This window comes from Phyllobates terribilis, unplaced genomic scaffold (genome assembly GCF_046119375.1).
Source record: "Phyllobates terribilis strain yellow unplaced genomic scaffold, ASM4611937v1 Scaffold_11__3_contigs__length_659146591, whole genome shotgun sequence".
Taxonomy (NCBI): Eukaryota; Metazoa; Chordata; class Amphibia; order Anura; family Dendrobatidae; genus Phyllobates; species Phyllobates terribilis.
Window position 1 is genome coordinate 408,487,064 of NW_027362771.1, and position 17,112 is coordinate 408,504,175.

Consider the following 17,112-nt stretch of genomic DNA (forward strand, 5'->3'; position numbering starts at 1 on the left):
GTGTCCACCCTCCTAGATCCTCGCTACCGGGACAACTTACAAAGCCTCATAACACCATTGAACCGGGAGCGTAAAATGCGGGAGTACCAAGACGCACTGGTGCATTCCATCATGTTCTCCATTCCAACCGAGAGCAGTGCTGCTAGTGCTTTACAAAGCAGCTCAGTGCGTCGAGGCAGTGGAGGAAGCTCTGCACAAAGAGGGAGCAGAAGCAGCGCCTCAGCACAAGGCAAGACCAGTATGGCCGAAATGTGGCAAAGTTTTGTGTCCCCGCCGCCACAAATGTCTACACCATCACAGACAGCTCCAGTCAGCAGGAGGCAACGTTTCCGTCAGATGGTGACAGACTACATGTCTTGCCCTCTTAGTGTACTCCCAGACGGCTCTTCTCCCTTCAAGTTTTGGGTCTGTAAGCTGGATACATGGCCAGAGCTTAGTCAGTATGCACTGGAGGTGCTAGCTTGCCCTGCTGCTAGTGTATTATCGGAACGCGTCTTTAGTGCCGCAGGTGGTGTACTAACAGACCGTCGCATGCGACTATCCTCCGATAACGTTGACCGGCTTACTTTTCTCAAAATGAACAAGGCCTGGATCTCTCATGAATTTGCCAGTCCTCTTCCAGAATAAATAATTGGTTGGCAACAGTATCCAGGTCTCCTGTTCTGTTCATGTTTCTACCACCTGAACTGTAATCCCTGAGCTCCAACACCGCCAGTTGGCGCTCGGAAGTGCCGTCTGCACAGTCAACACTTGCTGCCGTGTTATTGGGGTTCAGTAACGTCAGCTGTTCTCCTGCTGTGCGGACGGCAATTTCTCCTGATTTGTCCACATCCACTGTACTACACATTTTAAAGTTGCTCCAATTACTCCTCTGGCTCCTCTGTTTTCATTCTTATCCCTGGGCTCCAGCACCGCCAGTTGGCGCTCGGAAGTGCTGTCTGCACAGTCAACACTTGCTACCATGTTATTGGGGTTCAGTAACGTCAGCTGTTCCCCTGCTGTGCGGACGGCAATTTCTCCTGCTCTGTCCACATTCTCACTACTACAGATTTTAAAGTTGCTCCAATTACACCTCTGGCTCCTCTGTTTTCAGTATTATCCCTGAGCTCCAACACCGCCAGTTGGCGCACGGAAGTGCCGTCTGCACAGTCAACACTTGCTGCCGTGTTATTGGGGTTCAGTAACGTCAGCTGTTCTCCTGCTGTTCGGATGGCAATTTCTCCTGCTTTGTCCAAATCCACTGTACTACACATTTTAAAGTTGCTCGAATTACACCTCTGGCTCCTCTGTTTTCATTCTTATCCCTGGGCTCCAGCACCGCCAGTTGGCGCTCGGAAGTGCCGTCTGCACAGTCAACGCTTGCTCCAGTGTTATTGGGATTCAGTAACGTCAGCTGATCCCCAGCTGTGTGTCCGGCAAATTCTCCTGCTTTGTCCACATCCACTGTAGTACGGATTTAAAACCTCCTCCAAATACACCTCTGGCTCTTCTGTTTTTAGTATTTACCCTGGGCTCCAGCACCGCCAGCTGGTTCTCGGCAGTTCCATTGGCTCTTGTACCTTCTGCTACCCATCCGGGTTCCAGTACCGTCAGCTGGTTCTCGGCAGTGTCTTTGGCACGGGTACTCCCTCCTGCCCAGCCTGGTTCCAGCACGCCAGCTGTTTCCGGGTAGTGTCAACGTCACTTTGCCTCCAATGCGTTGTCCTGTCGTGTTGCGGTCGGGTTAGCCGACTCTATGGTGCCTGCAGTTTAGGTGACTCCTATGTGGGCTGCGGGATCTGGCAATGAAGGCTGGTTCCATAGTGCCAATAGGACAAGCACCCTCTGTAGGACTGTGGGTTTTGGTAACTGCGGCCGGCTCGCGGCCTTGAACTTTTTTTTTACATGGGTACCTTCTGCTACCCATCCGGGTTCCAGTACCGTCAGCTGGTTCTCGGCAGTGCCTTTGGATTAGGTGCCTCCTTCTCGGTATCCAAGTTCCACCAACGTCTGCTGGTCCTTGGTAGTGCTTTCTGGCACAGGTACCTCCTGCTTAGTAACCGAGTTCCAGTAACATCAGCTGGTCCTCGGTAGTTCCATTGGCTCTTGTACCTTCTGCTACCCATCCGGGTTCCAGTACCGTCAGCTGGTCCTCGGTAGTTCCATTTGCTCTTGTATCTTCTGCTACCCATCCGGGTTCCAGTACCGTCAGCTGGTCCTCGGTAGTTCCATTTGCTCTTGTATCTTCTGCTACCCATCCGGGTTCCAGTACCGTCAGCTGGTTCTCGGCAGTGCCTTTGGATTAGGTGCCTCCTTCTCGGTATCCAAGTTCCACCAACGTCTGCTGGTCCTTGGTAGTGCTTTCTGGCACAGGTACCTCCTGCTTAGTAACCGAGTTCCAGTAACATCAGCTGGTCCTCGGTAGTTCCATTGGCTCTTGTACCTTCTGCTACCCATCCGGGTTCCAGTACCGTCAGCTGGTCCTCGGTAGTTCCATTTGCTCTTGTATCTTCTGCTACCCATCCGGGTTCCAGTACCGTCAGCTGGTTCTCGGCAGTGTCTTTGGCACGGGTACTCCCTCCTGCCCAGCCTGGTTCCAGCACGCCAGCTGTTTCCGGGTAGTGTCAACGTCACTTTGCCTCCAATGCGTTGTCCTGTCGTGTTGCGGTCGGGTTAGCCGACTCTATGGTGCCTGCAGTTTAGGTGACTCCTATGTGGGCTGCGGGATCTGGCAATGAAGGCTGGTTCCATAGTGCCAATAGGACAAGCACCCTCTGTAGGACTGTGGGTTTTGGTAACTGCGGCCGGCTCGCGGCCTTGAACTTTTTTTTTACATGGGTACCTTCTGCTACCCATCCGGGTTCCAGTACCGTCAGCTGGTTCTCGGCAGTGCCTTTGGATTAGGTGCCTCCTTCTCGGTATCCAAGTTCCACCAACGTCTGCTGGTCCTTGGTAGTGCTTTCTGGCACAGGTACCTCCTGCTTAGTAACCGAGTTCCAGTAACATCAGCTGGTCCTCGGTAGTTCCATTGGCTCTTGTACCTTCTGCTACCCATCCGGGTTCCAGTAACATCAGCTGGTCCTCGGTAGTTCCATTGGCTCTTGTACCTTCTGCTACCCATCCGGGTTCCAGTACCGTCAGCTGGTTCTCGGCAGTGCCTTTGGATTAGGTGCCTCCTTCTCGGTATCCAAGTTCCACCAACGTCTGCTGGTCCTTGGTAGTGCTTTCTGGCACAGGTACCTCCTGCTTAGTAACCGAGTTCCAGTAACATCAGCTGGTCCTCGGTAGTTCCATTGGCTCTTGTACCTTCTGCTATCCATCCGGGTTCCAGTACCGTCAGCTGGTCCTCGGTAGTTCCTCAGCTTTCTTGTACCTTCTGCTACATTTCCAAGTTCAAGCTTTTTGAAATGGTTCTTGGTAATCACTCTGGATCTCCCTGACGAGGACCCTGAAGACGAGGACCCTGAAGACCAACCCTAAGAAGACGAGGACCCCGAAGACAATGACCCTGAAGACGAGGACCCTGAAGACCACCCCGAAGAAGACGAGGACCCTGAAGACCACCCCGAAGAAGACGAGGACCCTGAAGACCACCCCGAAGAAGACGAGGACCCCGAAGACGAGGACCCAGAAGACCAACCCGAAGAAGACGAGGACCCCGAAGACGAGGACCCCCGAAGACGACGACCCTGAAGACCACCCCGAAGAAGACCAAGAAGATGACCCTGAAGAAGTTGACCAAGAAGACAAAGAAGAGAAGACAAGCACCAAGATACAGAAAAACAAGAGACAGAAAACCAAGAAGCAGAAATACAAGAAGCTGCAGAACAAAAAGCGGAAGAACATTAAGCATAAGACTAAAAATCAGAGCAAAAGATAATATCTAAATTATAAGCAGAAGATGACTAAGCAGTGTATGGGGGTGAGTCCGTTCCTCCTCGTGGTGCCCCTGGAAAAGACCTGCTGCTGCAGGCCAAACTGAACGCGGACAAATCCTGTTGTAAATCTTTTGTGACGGGCAGAACGAAAGGTGTAATGTCCAACCTTTTATAGATAACAACTACAGGAATGCCTGTCACAAATAAGAATATGATGAAGAAGAAGAATATGAAGAAGATGAAGAAGTAGAATATGAAGAATGTAAAAAAAAGAATAATACAAAGAAGGTGAAGAAGAAGAAGGTGAAGAAGAAGTGGATGAAAAAGATGCTGAGGATGATGAAGGAGAAAGTGTGGGAGAAGTAAAAAAGAAGGTGAAGAGCATGGAAGTAGTGAAACATAAATATCTGACAAAATATAAAAATACTTAACATAGTTAATATTTCCGTAACTCAGAACATAATAAAAAAATATTAATTCCTGCTATTCCATTTGACTGGGCTAAACCTCTATGCCTTTATTGTCTCCCCCACCTCCCCCAATACATTCTACATTATTCTTAGTTGTTTTCCTTCATGTAGAAATAACCTACAAGGAAAGAAAGGGTTTATTTTAATTCCGATATTTATGTCCCATTGACTTGCATTGGTTTCCGGTATCGGAATCGGCGATATCCGATACTTTTTCGGTATCGGTCCGATCCAATCCGATCCGATATTTCCCGATATCGGAAGGTATCGCTCAACACTACTTATGAGAAATCATGTTAGGTTTGTATGTGCTGTGTGCTAACTGTCGGTTGTGATTTTATTTTTCAGATATTAATCAATAACATTGTTTATCCTAAGTAGGCGGCTTTGTGCAATCAATAATGAAACAAGATGTCAGATACATATTCAGCTCCTTGATACAATCTCTCATCAAGCTTTTTTTTTCATCACCTAAATAAGAGCACTGATAAGGGACTATATTAATGGGAAACGACATCAAAGTCAAGTCACAGGACACAGGCTGAACGTTTGATTAATATTGTGAGGCAACCATCCATATATTCATATACTGCATTTTGCAGATTATAAGACGCACTAGATAATAAGATGTACCCCAAATTTTGGGAAGAAAAATCGGAAAAAAAATGTTTTTACTAAAATTGTGGTGCATCTTATAGTCAGTACATCTTATTGTTTACCAGGGGTGCTGTGGAGCAGGGTCCCAGGGGTGCGATAGAGCAGGGTCCCATGGTCGCTGCTGCAGGAAGCTGGGCATGGCAGGAGTGGGGCAATGCTGTGGGCCTCAGGCTGGTGGAGCAGGTGTTCAGAGGTGAGAGTGGATGTTGTGGGTATTCGGTGGTGCGGGGGCTCCGCCGACATTTTGTGAAAGCCCGGAGCCCCCGCACTTACATGGTATACAATGAGGTGCACTCTGGGAAAATGGCCGCCGTGGGCAGTGCAACATCTCGGCACTGAGATCTCTGGAGACGATATCTCGGTGCCGAGATCTCAATCTGCGCATGCATCGCCCACGGCGGCCATTTTCCCGGAGTCCACCACATTGTATATCATGTAAGTGCGGGGGCTCCGAGCTTTCACAAAATGTCGGCGGAGCTCCAGCACAGACGAACACCCACAGTGTTGCACATCCAAACACCCCCTCCTCCCAGCATGGGGTCTGCAGCATCGCCCCACTCCTGCCTCCGCCAGCAGCGACCCTGGGACACCGCTCCACTGCAGTTGGTAAGGTATATTTGCATTATAAGATGCACCCCTATTTCCTCCCCAAATTTGGGGGAAGAAAAGTGCATCTTATAAAGTGAAAAATATGGTACATGCATCCTTAAAATGTAGAAAATATCAAAACTTCATTATATTTCACTGCCATCACTTATTTCCAGTTTGTGATGATGCATTACTAGGATTTTCCATTATTTCCTATCTATAGTTTCATGGCTGTTACGATGGAATAAAAAAACTCAGGTCCATGGAGTCCAATGTGTTATCCTAATGTGTTCATCAGAAGACGTCAAATACCTAATTGCCACATTTTAAGAGAAAAATGCCTTCCCAATTCCATGTAAGAAAATAAGACTGATCCTTTGGATCAGAATATTGTAGCCATGACATAATTTTCAGGAAAGGCACTCAGGCCTTTCATGAACTTGTTCAATAAATGGACCATTACTACATTGTGTGGCGAAGAGTTCTGTAGTCTCGGTGCTCTTTCAATAATCATCTACTGTATTTTTCCATAATCCATAGTCTGTCTTGGTAATGTCTTCCACCCATGCCTTTATTTTTCATTTTGATTGCCCTCATTTACATCCACTCTATGTCAGCTCCAACCTTCTGGGGGTTTGGTTGCTGGAACCACTATTAATCCTCAAAATGAAGAAACTGAAGCTTATAGGTAGTTTCCTCTATAGCAGATAGAAAATAGCGCTGTACAGTGAAAAATAAAGAATTTTGATCTTTTGTTTTTTGTGATCAGGAGGTTTCCAGTGATGGGACTCCCATCAGTCATAAGCTTATGGTGGTATACAAATGGCAATAGCAATGTTATCACATTACATATTGAGTATACCCTTTTTGATTTCCATCTCCGAACGGATGTGAAGACTAGTAGCTGCCTTACCAGGCAAAGACCCCCATTCACCACATAAGTGCAAGTCTAAGAACTGGGACTTGTATCTTGTAAACATTTATAGTCTATACTTTAGATAAGTTATAACCATTCAATGTATGAATAGCCTTAAAATCAGGTATAAGCTAAATTAGAACATTGTATTCTAACCTTTTGTATCCCCAATAATGAGCTGCTTATAACCCCCTCTCCATAACTATAGCATGTCTACTTGGACATAAGTTGTCCAGGTGAAATTTACCTTATGTATGTGGTTTGTTTTATAACTGTTTAGTATAAAATAAATTATCCATTCTTTAAGTTTGACTTTGTGTGTTTCAATTGTTGGTAAGGATTTATTAATTATTTTCACCAAATGAGAAAATTATTTTTGCTACTAATATTCCCCCTCTTGTTATAAAATGGTTATAACCCTCTAAGTTATAAAACGGTATGATTATCAACACCTCATGACAATATCTATACCTACATGACACTTGGAGAAAAAGAGTGGCAGTCACTTTAATTGAATATAATGTAGATTTATGCTCATATTCAACTACAGAGAGTCCCGGTCTTTCGGTTTTGGATTACACATTGCTCGCCATCCTGAGATAAAAGGACTGCACTACTATTTGGCTAGCTCTCTTTATACAGGTGAAAAAAAGAAATCATGAAGCACAGGATTAGTGAGATTGGCCATACACTTTAGAGAAACTTCTCTTGAGCTTGCGGATTTAACTGCTTTAACCAACTATGATACACCAACATAGCCCCAGCATCTCTTGTTGGTGTATCACATTTGTGCATTAGTATGAATTGACCCCTGGCTTTGAGCCACCACTTTTGGGTTTCTCTGGTTTAACCAACTATTAAATGCTTGTAGAGGTGTCCTAACACTCGCCATCTACCGATGGAGCAAAGATGAATAGATCATGCTGGATTTCGGCACACTCAGTTTTGTGCTCCGATAGGAACAACGATGTTTGGCAGTGCCTTATTCCGCACTCCCCTTAGAAAACACCCCAACAGAGGGTATTCATATGACTGCTATACAAGGTGAATTGAGCTTCTTTAGGCTTACTGATATTTTTATATGGTTTATTGATATTTTAAATGCTTTTTGAATCTATAACTACTTTCTTTTGAGACCATGTACAGTTCGATGTTCTTTCTCTTACCTTCTTGCATTCACCTAATTTTGGAGGATGATGCCATAAGAAACATTATATGAATCAAAATACCCTCATTGGGAACATGGCTCTGCTGCCTATAGCAATTCTGCAACCAATTGAAGGTCCCTTGTTAATTTACCAGAGGTCAGAGATTAATGGGTAACATATGTAAACATGATACCCACTAATCAGTCCACAATTATATATGTGGAAGTTTAGCAAACTAGACATAATTCTTACTACTTTACCCTAGATTGATATTTTTATATGCTTATGTTACTTTAGAAAACTGAAGAAACAATAAATAAAATAACTGAGTCCCGAACAAAGAAGTTTGAAGAAACAAAATTATGTGCATTTTTGTTAGTACAAGTACTTTCTCTGATACATGAAACTAATGGAAATGTTTTTAGGGAAAATGCCAAATATGCTCTCTGAATAACATATGGATGTATTACTTTTCTGCTCACTTTACCAACTTCCCGGTACATATGATCGCTCGGTTTGGCAAAGCACTCATGTGTTTTCAATGGGGAAAGAGAAGAAAAGAGGAGAAAGATGCAGCCAGACACTTCTGGCATCTGCTTACCTTTACGGAATAGAAATAGTTCGGACATTGAAACTCCTGATACTGCCTGATCCTTCTCTCCCCTGACACTACCTGTTAGGACAGAGTTGGAAGGTCCCTATGGACATATTTTTATCTAATGTGTATAGAGTATAAGAGTATATTCACACATGGGAAGACATGATGCATACATGTCTGTGACCAACAATGAGTGAATGGGGGTGTATCTTGTACACGGATTTTAGCGAATCTAAGTTAGATGCTTAAAATGGTCCAAACATTTCTACATTTCAAATGTGAACATACCCTAAGGATAGATATTGAGTGTTCCCACTATCCACGGTGTCCAATATCAGACATAAATGGATATTCTTGCAAGTCTAAAAAACTATGCACAAGGGATGATTTTAGAATTAACAGATGTGTCACCAACACTCAACTTCAGTGAGACATCTGGCTATCTGAATGTGCCCTAAGGGAACTTACAAACCGGTAACATGCTGCTCTGTGATGCTGCGGGATCTGTGAGCAAACACGCTAGGTTTCATGCAAGAACAAGTGAAAGGTTCATTGCCACCAATCTAATCACTTTGTTTTTTACTAACATTAACAAGATAACATTTTTGCTCTCAAAAATGGAAAATGCCAAAATATATTATATTTTTTACACTATAAAAGAGTCATAAAGCTCTGGTAATTTTCCACCAAAGACTTTTTTTCTATTAGTTTTATTTCCAGTACCCAAAATCTTAAATATTCTATAATCTCGCTCCATCAAACAGAATCTGTGCTCCATTAATTCTTGTTTTGTACAAACTAGAGCAGGCTTTTTGTAACATGCTAATGAGACCCCAAAGACAAGAAGCACATAATCATGCATGAAGGTCTGCGCCTAATGAATTCTCTTCAGTTCAATACATACAGCCTTGCCAAATTCGGAGGAAGATGTGCCAATATCTACACTGCTTGAGAAACATGTGACATTAATATCTTCGTGGTGGCACAAGTGGAGCACCTGTCCATTTTAGAATTTCCCCAAAGCCAAACTTTACTTTTTTCCCACTGAGAAATGAAATGAAAAGCTAGATGTTATCCTTATCCAAAAACACAGATGAGTAACAAAGCGCTAGGAGGTGCACATTGTTATATAGAGCTGTTATGGAAAAGACACATCTCGGCATAATAATAAGTCAACAGCTCCATTTAGATTCATTTAAGGATGTGACGGTTTGCGACAGAACAAAACATTTAACGCATTTACATTCTCAGCAGGAAGCAAAAATGTTCATTCCAAATGCCGCGTTAATTTGTGATCATTTCCTTTATAAAATATCAGTTAGTGAGATGTGACAATTCAGAGGCGTTGCTGATCTGACAGACTACATGTTACATCTTCCTCAAACAGAAACATAGAGGTTATGTGAAAGGTTGTCACCAGGCACTTGTGAAGTTTAGCATTGGAAGATGAAATTTACATTCACACAAGCTCAGAAATTTGCACGCAACATTTTTTTCAACTGAATAAATGCTACATTGTTTCATACAGTCTTTTAAGTATGTACATCCTATCTATCTCTTTCTCTTCTCTATCTATCGTTATCTAGAAAAAAAGAACACGTCAGCACTGTCAGGACCAAGATATATGCAAACTCTGAATACATGAGATCTAAACTGCATTGTTGCTAAATAAAATGTACTTATAAAAAATGAAGGTTCTTAGCTTTGGCATAAATTGGCCAATTCAATTCAGTCCTGTGTCTCATCAGAGCCAGAAATCCTTGCCTAGCCTGGAGAGGATTGGGGATTCGGTGCTTGGCGGTTGTGATAAGAAGATGCACCTCGGAATGGATGGAGGACTGTGAAGAGTACAGGGACCAGAGGTAAAGTTACTGTAAAATTTTTTACATGTTACATTAATTATGCTCTTATGGTCTTGAGAGTCCCAGAGCATAATAAGGGACATTCAATTTGCAGAAAATAACTTTGCTGAAAATCTAATTTCCCAGGAAACTCTGTAATTTGGCAAATTTGAATTTTGTCAGATCCGCTCATCTCTGGTTAATATTGCTGCGGTGATGACACCATGTGAACAGCAAGTGAGAGATGAAGAGAATCACTTACCTGTCATAGTAGATAGATGACATGAGACACTACAGAGCCCATAATGAATGGTGCCAGCAGTTACATGCTATCAGCGTGACGGCACAGGCAGTGCTGGAGCAACATTGGAAATGTAATGGTGATTTTGTTTTTTTAAGAATATCAGACCTTTTGGTCATTAAAGCTTAAACGCAGAAATCTACTTTTCAGGTTTTCAAAGCACTCAGTCAATTTATCAACCTGTGAGAACTGTCGCCTTTCTTAGGCTATGTTCACATGTCCAGTAACCATTCGTTAGAATGGATCCAGCAGCAATCCGTTGCCAAAAAAGTTCTGCAGACAGAACTTTTTTGTCCGCCTAAAAAAACTGATCCGTTTTTTTTAACATTGAAGTCTATGGAAAACGAACCTGTTAAATAGCCATCTGTTTTTCTCCCATTTGAAAAAGATCTGTTTTTTGCTTACTGGATCAATTTCAAATAAATGATTACTGGAAGGTTCACATGTCCAGTAGTAGATGTTAAATATTTATTTTTCCACCTCCAGTAAGAAAAAAATGGATCCTTTTCAAATGGGACAAAAACAGATGGTTGTTTAAAGGATCCGTTTTCCATCGATTTTAATGTTAGAAAAACAGATCCAGTTGAAATCAATTTTTTTCAAGAGGCCAAAAAAGTTGCTGCTGGATCCTTTCAAATGGATGATTACTGTACATGTGAACTTAGCCTGAAGCCCCCGTCTCACATAGCGAGATCGCTAGCGAGATCGCTGCTGTGTCACGGTTTTGGTGACGCAACAGCGACCTCACCAGCGATGTCGCTATGTGTGACACTTTGCAGCGATCAGGCCCCTGCTGTGAGGTCGCTGATCGCTGCAAAGTGTCCTGGACCATTTTTTGGTCGTTGCCCTCCCGCTGGTCAGCACACATCACTGTGTGTGACTAGCGGGAGCAGCGATCAGGCTGGTAACCATGATAAACATCGGGTTACTAGGGGCACACGCGCACCTAGTAACCCGTTGTTTATCATGGTTACGAGCCTGCTAAAGTGAGCGGTAACCTCCCGCTCACCGTAGCAGAGTGGTAACCATGATAAACAATGGGTTACTAGGTGTGCGTGTGCTCCTAGTAACCCGATGTTTATCATGGTTACAAGCCTGCTAAAGTGAGCGGTAACCTCCCGCTCACCGTAGCAGAGTGGTAACCATGATAAACAACGGGTTACTAGGTGCGCGTGTGCCCCTAGTAACCCGATGTTTATCATGGTTACCAGCCTGCTCCTGCTTCAGCAGGCTGGTAACCAGGAGCAGGACATCATGGAAAGATTCTTTCCATGATGTCGCTGCTCCCCTGATCGTTGGTGAGCCTGCCTGTTTGACAGCTTACCAGCGACCACATAGCGACGCAGCAACGATCCCTGACAGGTCGTATCGTTGTCGGGATCGTTGCAGCATCGCTAAGTGTGACGGGGCCTTTAGAGGAGCAACATCTCTATTATTTCCTGAACTCTGTGAAAACCTCTAATTTAAACAACCACAGTTTGTTTTAGGGATTAGCACAATGCCCGGGGTTTCCCATCTTTTTGGGATCCACCTATACATAAGACTCCCATGAGCAGAATTTACCAATGATCCCTCCATGACCCTTACTAACAGGTAACATAAAATATTGCATTTCACTAACCCTAGACCACCAGGGACTTTGATATTGTGAGAAAACTGAATAAAAAGTTGATGTGTTTTTTTGCGTTTTTTTTTTTTTATAAAACTGTCCCTTTTACCATCGTATAGTAACACTAGGCTTCTTACAGTGGAAACAAGATGTACATTTATCTGTTAATCAAATATTGATGACTATTGATAGCTGTCCAGCTCCTGCGCTCTGATATTGGCATACAGGAGAGTTAAGAGCTATTATCATCTCAGCGGAGGCAGTGTAGGAATGTATGCTCATTAATAAAACCATGCGAGGGAATATTCCGCACATTAACAGCCTGCTCCACTATTGTCAGCTTAAATTATATTTAGTGATGATCCTTCTCATTTTTCTAGTTCTTTTATCTGTTTATACATTTTAGTATTACATCATATTGATAGAGAATTTAGATTGCGAACCCCAGTGAGGACAGTAATCATAATGTCAGTGAATTATGACGGCGCTATGTAAGTACGTAAAATAAATACAAAGTAATGAGCACTATACTAATCAAAACAACCCCACCATTATGGCTCTGGGTTGTTGTCCTTGTCTATGCCCTTTCCATCAACCAATTCCTCTTTTCCTGGTTTGATAACAATTCAGTTCCTTTAGGAAAGGGTTTGGATCATTCCCTAGAAGGACCTGCTAATTGATATCTAAGTGATATGTAGAAAACATCTCATTCATCTTAGTCCTTTTATGTGTACCAAATAAGTATCTAACATGCAGTGTTCTGACTCCATAACTAGGCTGTGTGTGGTGTGTGGCACTGTTTCTATGGATGTCTGTACGAACCAGTACTCACACAAAGAGATTTCATTAGATAACTTAACTCGACTGCAGGAGGCAGGTATGAAGATTCCAGAAAAATGTTTATTTTAAGCTTAATTCTTGAAGTTATGCACAATTACAGTAGATAGACTATTCTAAACCTGAGCTGTATAGATATGAACTTGCAACATGACTGACATACATTATCTGAGGAAGAAAAAGGAAGGGGTTACTTACATTAGAGCTACAGGGATAGAAGGGGACAAACTTCTAAAAGGCAAACTGATAACATAGCAGTGGATCAGAAACAATACAATGACAATACAATACTGTATGATTCCAAAGTCATGGGACATGACATGCAGTCTTTTCTACCACACATTTAACCCTTTCCTGTCTAGACCAATTTTCATTTCTGCACTTTCTCCCCCTTCCTTCTTCCAAGAGATATAACTTTTTTTTTTACTGCTCCACTGGTGCAGCCATACAATGGTTTATTTTTTACATAACTAATTGTCTTTTGAATAACACACCGTTCAATTTATTACATAAAATGCTGAAGAAATGGATGAAAATGTAAATTGCGATGAAATAGTGAAACAAAAAACACAATCCTAAAATTGTTTTTTGGGCTTTGTTTTTACGGTATTCAGCATTTGCAGTAAAAAATTACCTGACACCTCATTTAAATAAAAAATGTGGCTTGCGGTGCCATTTTCTAGGAATCATTTACTTTATTTCTCTATCAAGAGAGATTTTTTTGGAGGGAGAAGATGTGGTGACCAGAAAGAAAAAATGACAATTCTGGTATTTACATTTTTTTTACAGTATTGGAACATTAATATATACTATGTATATATATATATATATATATATATATACATACACACACACAGTATATACACATGTACTGTATATATAGTACAGACCAAAAGTTTGGACACACCTTCTCATTTAAAGATTTTTCTGTATTTTCATGACTATGAAAATTGTACATTCACATTGAAGGCATCAAAACTATGAATTAACACATGTGGAATTATATACTTAACAAAAAAGTGTGAAACAACTGAAAATATGTCTTATATTCTAGGTTCTTCAAAGTAGCCACCTTTTGCTTTGATGACTGCTTTGCACACTCTTGGTATTCTCTTGATGACCTTCAAGAGGTAGTCACCGGAAATGGTTTTCACTTTTTCACTTCACAGGTGTGCCCTGTCAGGTCTCATAAGTGCGATTTCTTGCCTTATAAATGGGGTTGGGACCATCAGTTGTGTTGTGCAGAAGTCAAGTGGATACACAGCTGATAGTCCTACTGAATAGACTGTTAGAATTTGTATTATGGCAAGAAAAAAGCAGCTAAGTAAAGAAAAACGAGTGGCCATCATTACTTTAAGAAATGAAGGTCAGTCAGTGCGAAAAATTGGGAAAACTTTGAAAGTGTCCCCAAGTGCAGTAGCAAAAACCATCAAGCACTACAAAAAAACTGGCTCACATGAGGACCGCCCCAGGAAAGGAAGACCAAGAGTCACCTTTGCTTATGAGGATAAGTTTATCCGAGTCACCAGCCTCCGAAATCGCAGGTTAACAGCAGCTCAGATTAGAGACCAGGTCAATGCCACACAGAGTTCTAGAAGCAGACACATCTCTGCAACAACTGTTAAGAGGGGACTTTGTGCAGCAGGCCTTCATGGTAAAATAGTTGCTAGGAAACCACTGCTAAGGACAGGCAACAAGCAAAAGAGACTTGTTTGGGCTAACGAACACAAGGAATGGACATTAGACCAGTGGAAATCTGTGCTTTGGTCTGATTTGAGATCTTTGGTTCCAACCACCGTGTCTTTGTGCGATGCAGAAAAGGTGACCGGATGGACTCTACTTGCCTGGTTCCCACCGTGAAACATCAAGGAGGAGGTGTGATGGTGTGGGGGTGCTTTGCTGGTGACACTGTTGGGGATTTATTCAAAATTGAAGGCATAATGAACCAGCATGGCTACCACAGCATCTTGCAGCGGCATGCTATTCCATCCTGTTTGCGTTTAGTTGGACCATCATTTATTTTTCAACAGGACAATGACTTCAAACACACCTCCAGGCTGTGTAAGGGCTATTTGACCAAGAGGGAGAGTGATGGGGTGCTACGCCAGATGACCTGGCCTCCACAGTCACCAGACCTGAACCCAATCGAGATGGTTTGGGGTGAGCTGGACCGCAGAGTGAAGGCAAAAGGGCCAACAAGTGCTAAGCATCTCTGGGAACTCCTTCAAGATTGTTGGAAGACCATTTCTGGTGACTACCTCTTGAAGCTCATCAAGAGAATGCCAAGAGTGTGCAAAGCAGTCATCAAAGCAAAAGGTGGCTACTTTGAAGAACCTACAATATAAGACATATTTTCAGTTGTTTCACACTTTGTTGCTAAGTATATAATTCCACTTGTGTTAATTCATAGTTTAAATGAGAAGGTGTGTCCAAACTTTTGGTCTGTACTGTATATCGGTTATTAGAGAACTCACTTCAATAAGGCTCAGACATGATACAGGTATGGCCACTGGACAAGTGTTGCATTGTTTCTCTATTTCTCATTAACCCCTCTTGTTAATGTTTACCAGATTCAGATTAACAGATCCTAAAAATTCATTTTAACCTCTGAGATGCAATCAGCATTTTTTTATATTCTGTTGGATCATCTGGGCTCCTCTGTCTGACAGTAATATGACACATGACCTATTCATGCTGTATAATATAACTTGTCCTATAATAGATTCACTGACAGCTGTCCATGAACCAAGCACGCACTTCACATGCTGGCATATTTCTATGCACCCTTCATGCATATAAAATATCTCGCTCCTGATGTTTACATGTAAAAACAATTAATACAATGAGTGATTGTTTCAAATAAGTTTATTGACTATGAAATAGAAACATAGCATTAACCTAAATTGATAGAAAACAAATATTTCTCAAAGTAGTTTAATCATAAAAACTAAGTGACTAACATTTGCTTACAAACTTGATTCTCTTTGAAAATGACTTTAAAGCGGACCTGTCACCAGGTGAAAAATGATCAGTTTTTGCTCTTATTTTATTCCGGCTGCTCCCCTGAATCTTCTGTTTTTAGTTTTTAAAAATCCAGCATGCGGATCTAGAGATATGGCCTATTTTATTTAGCATTATTAGTATTGTCTTTACCTAGTAGGCATTACTGACAGGATAATTACGCAGAGTAGCCTAAAATCACCCCCACAGTATCCCATAAGCCACGACCTCCTGGTAAAGACCATAAAAATTAGCACTAAATAAAGAGGCCCATTGTTAGGTGTTGGGTGTTGGCTGGATCTGAAATTGGGTCAGAATCATCAGTGGATTCTGTGGTCTCCCATTCTAGTCCAGCCAGGGTAGATGTTTCTCAGCATCATCGTCGTCGCTCCCAATGCCTAGCTAGTGCACGAGATGTACAAGCTGTCTCTTGGGTCTTTGTTCCTAGCAGCATTAAGCATAGGTTGTTGAGGGGAACAGGGCTGCTACAGCCTAAGTCCAGGGTGCACTGCACTGAGCATGCCCGTGACATGGCGGACCGTGATTGGTGGTTTGGTGTCAGCTGATCCGGTGACCTGGTACCGCCTGATTGGCCGCGGGTGACGTCATCAGTAGTGCGACCAATAATGCGACTGTGGGCAGGGCTTAGTCTTTAAATAGCCCAACCACAAGCATGGCGGTGCACTCTGATCATTCCGTTTAGGTTGTGTTCTTGTGTGGACGCTTGTCTGTTTGGGTTCCACGTGCTCACTAGCTGCTCTCTCCGTTACCTGCCGATGTCAGAGTTCGCTCAGCTGATTAGCACAGTTCGCTTAGGCAGGCTTAGATGTGCTTAGGCAGGTAGTTCCCGTTTGGCAGTCTGGCTCCGGCAAGGGGGTTGCTATACACCCCGAGCAGACTGCGGGTTCCGTATCCCTGGCACCGCCTGTTAGCCACTTGGAGAGTTACTCTGCAGGCCGGTCACACCGCCTGGGAGTATGTACACTCCAGCGTGAGTCACACACACTTACTAGCGCCTGCTGCGAAGTCTCTGTGCAGTCAACAGAGCTACGGCTACGTTATTTGTCGCACATCTCCCGTGCAGTTAATGGAGATAGTGCGAATCCTTTCCCGTCCCGGTGTGTAGTAACACTGGAGGGAGTTATACTTTAGTTGGTTGTTTTTCACTCTTACCCGGTGGGTGTTTGGCCGCAGTCTTCTAGGCTGCATCGCAGACCGGGTTCGGTTGCTTCCCATTTTAATAAAGTTGTTGCAACCGTCCCCTTAACACCTATATGTCTGGAACCGTAT